At 40.3% G+C, this 9,244-nt stretch overlaps 1 long non-coding RNA gene across 1 annotated transcript; it reads left to right on the top strand.

The window, feature by feature from the left end:
- Window positions 1-5,150: 5,150 nt before the first annotated feature.
- LOC133405545 (uncharacterized) lies at window positions 5,151-6,549 on the top strand. The gene is made up of 2 exons (XR_009768959.1): window positions 5,151-5,813; window positions 5,940-6,549. It is a non-coding gene; the product is annotated as an uncharacterized LOC133405545 (long non-coding RNA).
- Window positions 6,550-9,244: the final 2,695 nt, after the last annotated feature.

Here is a 9,244-nt window from a genome sequence, read left to right as displayed (position 1 = left end):
TTAAATGGAAACAGGTGACTGTCATGATAGGGTGTAAAAAGCATCCCCGAAAGGCTCAGTTGTTCACAGTCAAGGATGGGGCGAGGTTCACCACTTTGTGAAGAACTGCATGAACAAATAGTTTGTCAACGTACAATTGCAAGGAATTTAGGGATTTCATTATCTACAGTCCATAATATTAAAAGATTCAGAGAAGCTGGAGACACCTCTGCGTGTCTGTGAGAAGCAAGGCTGAAAAGTAACATTGAATGCAAGTGACCTTCGATCCTTCACGCAGCAAGGATGTGTAAAGGACATTGCCATGTGGGCTCAGGAACACTTCAGAAAAACATTGTCAGTTAACAGTTAGCCATTACATCTACATATGCAAGTTAAAACTCTTTAACATGTAAACCAAAAGCCGTATATCAACAACACCCAGAAACGCCGCCAGAATCTCGGAGCCTGAGCTCATCTGAGATGAACTGATGCAAAGTGGAAAAGGGTGCTCTGGTCTGATACCTGTGTGGAGTTTGCATGTTCTCCCCATCCCTGGGTGGGTTTTCTCCAGGTACTCCGGTTTCCTCCCACATCCCAAAACCATGCGTGGTAGGTTGATTGAAGACTCTAAAATTGCCTGTAGGTGTGAATGTGACTAGGCGTGGTTGGTTGTTTTTATGTGCCCTGCGATTGGCTGCCGATCAGTGCAGGGTGTACTCCACCTCTCACCCAGTCAGCTGAGATAGACTCCAGCACACCTGTGACCCTTGGATAAGTCGTATGGAAAATGGATGGATGGATGGACAATGTCTCAGCTTCATTGGAATTTGAGTTTGTCAATGCATATTTAAGAAAGAAAATAAAACCTACCCATTCTAAAATTTAAATCCTGGTTGTTTGAAATAATTATGGAAAATAATGATGGAAAATCCATGTTTTAAAAAAAAAATTAAATCCACATTTTGTTTTTATTAGGATATTTTGATTATTTATATAGTCATGATTGATTTCAAAGCTTATATGTGACAAAAATAAAACAAAATTTAAAAAATGTAATTAGTATTTGTATATAATGGGGGGACATACCCATTATTTAAATGATCAACATTGCTTTTTAATTTGTAATATTTTTTTTTATTTAAATAAAATAAATAAATTACACCCACCAAAAAAAGGAAAAAACCTTTAAAGAAAAAGTCACACCAAAACAAATAAAAGCAACTTCCTTGGTGGAGGTCGAAGCAACCACTCATCTTCCCCTGGACAAATGCACGCTGCAGTCCTGCCCACACAAGCAGGTGGCAATGTGACCCTACACCAGCTCCTGCTTTTACTACCTCCACCAAGCCCTTGTAGCCCCCAAGACAGATTGTCCACAAAAGCATTTATAGCTCTCGCCGCCGGTGGCGTGATATGGATTCTTTAAAATGATATTGACATGAATTATAGATGAATCTTTGGATAGATTATGTTGTAAAGCACATTGCATGCTGGGATTGATCTATAATTTATAAAGAGCATTTCCTCTCCTTTCCCTCAACCCCTTGATGTCCCCAAATGACTTGGAAATGCAGATTTAAAGAAATGTACACATATTTAAAAAAAGACAGATTTAAACTTCGGAGTGCACGTGTGTAGTAGTCTTTCTTTTAAGAATGTTTACGCTCCTTTTTGTAAGTTCTGTATGTAACTTTTAATTAATTATTATTTGAAAATATAAAAGGATTTTTTTTTTAAATGCTGAACCATTATTTAAAAAGCACAGGTTGAATTAATTATTTTTTAAAGTTAAAAACATCATGTTTTGGGTTGATTTTTAATATCCACATAATGTATACTTTTTTACTTTAAATTAACAAGATAAATCCTAACCATTATTTTAAATTAAATCTGTCCATGTTAAAAATATTTTATGAATGAAAAGTACCCAGTATTTAAATTGATTAAGAAAAGTGTTAGATATATTGTAGAAGTTATCATTTATTTGCTTAGCTTGCATTAGTATTATGGACAATGTTTAAAAAGAAAGATGTCTCGCCTTCAAGAAGATGACTCAGCAGGAATCATCTGAGAGAAGGACGTGGCCGGGACGTGTTGTCTGCAGCCTTGCAGCTTATCACACAAATAGAAGATAAAAAAAAAACAATGATGAGCTGCATATAACACTGTGGTACAAAAACACGCCAATGCAAGACCCAGTATATGAAAACAAGTTACGATATGCGACACCTGATAAAATTACTGTAGATTATCTGTACTCAGACAATGAAGCAAAAGTCGCGGCAGGAATTATTTTACTGGACAAATTAAAGGAACTGTATAAAAATACAAGTGTCCCACGTATTTCATTGTGCAAAGATTATGGGTCACAATGGAAACATGTGGGAACATTACTGAAACAAGGATAGGAGACAAATGATTGGCGACAAATAGAAAACAAACTGGAATACAGTGCGTCAACTGGTCTAATCAGGAATGCGATGTTTTGGACAACGCAGGCTGATGAAGGGAGACACATGCATCCTGTATGATTGGACCAAATGATCCTCACTGAAATTGATGAAGAAATATTGACATAAGCAATGCTTTCGTTTCTATACCAATAGAAAAGAACAGTCAAATTTGGTTTGCATTTAAATTTGAGGGAGAAAATATATTTTTACTAGATTACCACAAGGTTACTGTGAAAGTCCAACCATTTATTCACAAGTAATAATAACAAGCATGTCTAAATTCACTCCCCCAGGAGGGCGCGACATGCAAAGATTCATTAGCCTTACTGTGTCATCTAGCAGAGGAGGGACATAAAGTTAACAAGAATAAATTGCAATGGTGTAAAAAAACAAGTCAAATATCTGGTACATAATCTAAGTGTAGGAGGAAGGACTATATTAGAAGGCAGAAAAGCTACAGTTTGAAAAAACCCTAAACCACAAACAAAGAAACATATGATGTCATTTTTAGGTCTGACAAATTAAGGGAGAGCATGGATTCAAAACTATGCAGAAATTATTCCACCATTGTCAAAATTTATGTATGAAGCAAACCTTAAAATGACATCACCTGTTCTATGGAATACAGAGGCGGAAAAGACCTTCTGTGACATTAAACAACATTTGGTGTCCAGGGCTGCGCTCGGCCTTCCAAATTTAATGATAAAACATTCATTCAAATTGTAGATTGTAAAAGCTATGACATGACCTCCGTACTTACACAACAATACGGTGATATACTAAGAAAAATGGGCTTATTTTTTGACTAAATTGGACAACGTGACGTGTGCATTACTGCATTGTGTCAGAGCAGTTGTGGCAGCTTCAATGGCAGTAGAGAGCAGTTCCACGATTGTGTTATTTCATCCATTAACTCTTAAGGACCCACATACAGGGTCTGCTCTCCTATTGGAAACCAATATGGCGTTTTTAACACCTGCAAAATATTTATCTTGCATGGCCATCTTGCTGTCACAACCACATTTGACTGTTGAGCGATGCACAACCTTAAATCCAGCCACGCTAACACCCTTACCTGATGAAGGCACGCAGCATGATTGTCAGGAATTGGCCGAACAAACTGCTGAATTAGTAGCATTAACCGAGGCATGCAAACTAAAAATAAATAAAGATGGTACAATCTATACTGATAGCCAGTAAGAGGGTTCCACAACAAGAACGCAATTCAAAGTGCAAAACTACAAAATGAAATTTACATTAGCAAAGAGAAAAAAAAAAAAAAAAAAAAAACTATTCAAATGGGCTGCTATATTGAGCCATGCTGTGTCACATGTCTCAACAGGAGGGATGGTAAGACAGATAAATCAATATTATACAACTTATGGTTTTAATTCCTATTAAAATAATAATAATAATAATTTGTAGAGCATGTATGATTTGTGCTAGGTATAATCCACAAGGCAATTTGAGGCCCAGGAGAGGAATATTGAATTAAACCAAAGTGAAGGAAAAAAGTATTGTTTGGTTATCATAGATGCATTTTCTAAATGGATCGAATTATTCTCAACAAAATCACCTGATGCTCTGACGGTGGCAAAAGCACTATGTAAAGACATCATTCCAAAATATGGCATACCTGAAACCATTTACAGTGATAATGGGACTCATTTTGTAAATCAAATAATCAATAAAATAGGAACCATGTTCCACATCAATTTGAAAAACCATTGTGCTTACCACCACCCTCAGAGTGCAGGTCTCGTGGAAAGAATGAATGGGACAATAAAAAATAGCAGAAAGAAACACGTGGGTTCATTTAACACACTGTAAAAGAGTCATTTCAGCTGAGTACTCAAATAGGGAAGGTGAGCAAAAGTCTGATAACGGAGCGGGAGCAGATGTGTAGATTCTGAAAACGCTTGCTGGTCAGTGAAGAAAAAAGACACCAACCCGTTTAGTGAGAACTCAGCAGAATGGCACACCCGCGTTGGTTACGAGATTCGATGAGTTGTTACATAGCAACTTTGGTTACTATAGTGTTGATTTTGTTTTGTGGTACATGACGTCCCACCATAAATGATACAACGCATTTTTTAGATAGGAAATCACCTACCAACTGGACCAATATGACCAACCCAATAATAAAAAATTTGGAAGCATTAACTCGTACCAAAAGGAGTACAGTTGATGATCAGAACTGTGGGCATGACCTCCAAAAGCGGCAAAACAGTTTAATATTTTGTGCCCCCCAAAATCAAGATACTTTAATCATAATTCCATATGCGGCTCTCACCAATGATGCTCAAGAGAATGGGCAGAATTGAGGATAGGTGAAACAGGTTATGAATGGTCCAGTTGGTCACAAAAAAATAGCAAAAGAATATAGAAAGAAGTTTAACATAAGCAAAATGGCCCATAGTTTAATATTGAAATACAAATCAAGTCACCCAGTGTGTTTGATGATGAGTTTGTGGGCATATTCTGGCGGAAAAGATCCCCACTTCCGAGTAGCATTGTGTTATGGCAACCGTGTTGAACCAGAAATGCCATTAAAAAACTTCAAAGAAAAGTGAACACATTTTAATGGTTAATAACATAACTACTTATGATTGGTTCCTTGTAGTCACAGGAGTTTCGGGACAAAATTCTATTTTAGTAGCACCGAATAATTTCACTTGTATAAACATGATTAGTAAAGGAAAAAAAAATAAATAGGACCACTTAACGACACACGGTGTAAAGTAACCTTAAAAGTCGGACCAAAATTTATGCCAGTATCACGGAGCAGCAGCTGGTGGTGGTCCGGAGATGATAGACTGTTTGATAGATTACCTAAAGATCTGGATTGTGAACTATTATCACTTTGATATTGCATGTGTCAGTATACCCTATGCCTGTTCAAGATTTAATGGAAAGGGCACCAATGTTTTTGTCCAATCTCGAACATAGACAAAAAATAGATTTATCCTGGCAGAGGCAAAATTATCCAACATAAAATATACATCAACGCCATAGGTGTTCCTCATGGGGTTCCTAATCAATACAAATTAGCTGACCAAGTTGCAGGAGGACTTCATATGCTGGTGGTGTACGATTAATAAAAATGTTGATGGGATAAACTATATCCACTTCAATGTACAGAGATTAGGAAATTGGACTCAGAGTGGGTTGGAAGCTGTGCATGAGCAGCTCAAAGCTACCTCTTCAAGGACGTTCCAAAACCGCATAGCTGTCGACACACTCCTCGCAAGAGAGGGAGGTGTTTGCGGTATGTTTGGAGAACAAACAATACTGCTTCAGATGGCAGCTTGACCAGAGCCATCGATGGTCTACGGACCCTCAATCAACACTCCTTGTGGGACAGCTGGAGGGGCGTTTTTGGTAAATATAAAACCCTAATTTCACCAATATTGATATCAATTGCTGTTTTTGCAGCCATTCTGACATTTTGTGGATGTTGTTGTATCCCATGCATTCGGGCTTTAATCAGTAAATTAATCACCACAGCCATAACCCCATGGAGAACCGTATGGAGATGATGTATCCATTACTGTTTGATGATAAAGATAATGATGATGATGATGATGATTTTGCTTTAACTGATTTGTTTCCTGATTCAGATGATTACGATGTTTAGACTACAAAATTCATGTATGACAAATTTACTCTGAGTATAAATGTATTTGTTTCATAAAAATGATTCTACAGTTAAAAAATCGAAATGAAGTGACTGTAAGATGATATGAGAATTTGTGCAAATACATGATAAACAGGAGGGAAATGTTAGATATATTGTAGAAGTTATCATTTATTTGCTTAGCTTGCATTAGTATTATGGACAATGTTTAGAAAGAAAGATGTCTCGCCTTCAAGAAGATGACTCAGCAGGAATCATCTGAGAGAAGGACGTGGCCGGGACGTGGCAGGTGCCATGTTTTCACCTTGAAACCCTACCCTTAGTGTGTTGTGTCTTGTAGCTTAGTACGTTATGTCTTGTAAACTTAGAAACCTCCCTATTTTCAAATAAATGCAGGAGCGACGGGAGAGATTGTTTAGAGCGTGTTGAGAGGCTGTAATCTGAACAATCTCCCATGCGCCCTCCTCATGAGTAAAATGACCAACGTCTTCATTCCTTTTGTGTTTATTCATTATAATGTTTGGTGAGATAAATCCAACAAAAAGCTACTAATTACGTTTTAATTTTTATCCTTTTACATTTAAAGAAAATAAAATAAATAACGTCCTAAAAAATTAAGATTGATTTTCAATAATTTTAATTTTTTATTTTTTTTTTGTAAATAAAGTACCTACCCATTATTTATTTTAAACAAAACTTCTGCTAAGTTGGGTTAAGTTCATGCTTGAGTTCTATTTAGGAGGTTAACGTGTACAATTTGGTGCAGTTGTTGGGCCTTGGCAGAGGTCTCCTCTGCACTCCGCTCAGTGACGCAGTGGAGGAGAGGTTTACTTATATTTTGTCTTAACATGAAGTGTTTATTTTCAATGGAGGACTTTTATGTTGACATTTATGTCCATACTTGGACGCAGCAGGAAGTGGACGCTGACGTGTTTGCTCAGGAGACACAAAACAGAACCTCAATGTGTTTTTACTTCTTTACTGGAAGACCTCGGTGGCAGCTCTATGGGGGGCACAAGCCAGTGCAAATTGTACGCCGGTCACAAGGCCAGATCAACGCAGAGGCTTGCGTCAGGAAGGGCATCCGGCTTAGACCTTGTTCAAACAAATATGAGCATTTATCCAAAGATTTCCATACAGATTCAGCTACTGTGGGTCGAAGACAAAGGAGAGGTGGAAAGCGCGTTCCTAGGCAGAAAGAGAAGAGGAACGGCTACAAAGGGTGGAGGGAGGTCGCAGGTGTGTTATGTGGCAGAAGAGTCTCTGCTCGGACGAAGGGCAAAGTTTATAAGACAGTGGTGAGGCCAGCCATGATGTACGGATTGGAGACAGTGGCACTGAAGCGACAATAGGAAGCAGAGCTGGAGGTGGCGGAAATGAAGATGTTGAGGTTCGCTCTCGGAGTGACCAGGTTGGATAAAATTAGAAATGAGCTCATCAGAGCGACAGCCAACATTAGATGTTTTGGAGACAAAGTTAGAGAGAGCAGACTTCGATGGTTTGGACACGTCCAGAGGAGAAATAGTGAGTATATTGGTAGAAGGATGACGAGGATGGAGCTGCCAGGCAAAAGAGCTAGAAGAAGACCAAAGAGAAGGTAGATGGATGTCGTGAGGGAAGACATGAGGGCAGTTGGTGTTAGAGAGGAGGATGCAGGAGATAGGCTTACATGGAAAAGTATGACACGCTGTGGCGACCCCCAACGGGACAAGCTGAAACGAAAAGAAGACGACTGCAAGACCTCGGTGGCGGTTGTTTGCCTTCTTTCCTTGCATCCTCTTTCTCTATCTGGTTTCTATAGAAGATCCTTTCATTCTTGTTTCCTTTTGTCATGTACCTATGCTTTCATTTGACCTTTGACCCTTTTCTTTACTCTCACCTTCTCTCTTTAAAGGAAGTATGGGTCTTAATGGCGCTGATTGACCTTTTCCATCCCGAGAACGGGGGTGCATGTCCCGTTTCTGAAAAAAGGGTATTGCGGCCAAGCGAAGGGGCACATCACACACACACACGGAAACATAGTGCGGAAAGTAGAGGGAGGCAGGTGCCCGCTAGTGCTGTTCAGAGGTGTAAATGGGCATAAATAGGGATGTCCACATCAATTTTGGTGATGCTTGATGATCGCCTTCTGGCATTCGACGACACTGGGCTCTTTTCTGGGAGACTCTCGTCATCTGACATTATGAGAGCCACCCATAGTCCGTGTCTGTTACACAATGCCACCTACAGAAACGCCTCTGTCATCCATAGGAAGTCTTTTCAAACATTCGTGGTGCCAGAAATACAAAATTGAGCTGACTATACCCATTTATATATGCGGAAATGAATCTGCAAGAATTACCCGTGGGATAACGTGGCAGGCTACTTTCCTCAAAGATCCCGATCAGAACCCGAGCGGTGTTCTGTTATTGGACTTCTGTGCTCATCACGGATTGTCCATAACGAACTCCATGTTCAAGCATAATGGTGTTCACACGTGCACTTGGCACCAGGACAACTGAGGTCGCAGTTCGATGATCGGCTTTGTGTTCGTGTCATCGGACTTGCGGCCGCATGTCTTGGACACTCCGGTGAAGAGACGGGCGGAGCTGTCAACTGATCACCACCTGGTGGTGAGTTGGCTCCGATGGTGGGGGAAGATGCGGGTACGACGTGGCAAGCCCAAACGTATTGTGAGGGTCTGCTGGGAACGTCTTGCAGAATCCTCTGTCAGAAAGAGTTTCAATCCCACCTCCGACAGAACTTTGCTCATGTTCCGGGGGAGGTGGGGGACATTGAGTCCGAGTGGACCATGTTCCGCGCCTCCATTGCTGATGGGTACCGGCTGGCCAAGCGGAATGCAGCTTTGGTGGTCGCTGAAGCAAAAAGTCGGGTATGGGAGGAGTTTGGTGAGGCCATGGAGAAAGACTTCCGGACGGCTTTGAGGAAATTCTGCTCCACCATCCGCCGTCTCAGGAGGGGAAGCCGTGCACCATCAACACTGTATAGTGGGGATGGGGCGCTGCTGACCTCGACTTCGAATACTTCGCCGACCTCCTCAATTCTACCGACACACCTTCCCATGAGGAAGCAAAGTCTGAGTTCTCTGAGGCGGGCTCTCCTGTCTCTGGGGTTGAGGTCACCGAGGTGGTTAAAAAGCTCCTCGGTGGCAAGGCCCCGGGGGAGGATGAGATTC

Source organism: Phycodurus eques, chromosome 7, assembly GCF_024500275.1.
Source record: "Phycodurus eques isolate BA_2022a chromosome 7, UOR_Pequ_1.1, whole genome shotgun sequence".
Taxonomy (NCBI): Eukaryota; Metazoa; Chordata; class Actinopteri; order Syngnathiformes; family Syngnathidae; genus Phycodurus; species Phycodurus eques.
This window is presented reverse-complemented; position numbering and strand designations above follow the sequence as displayed.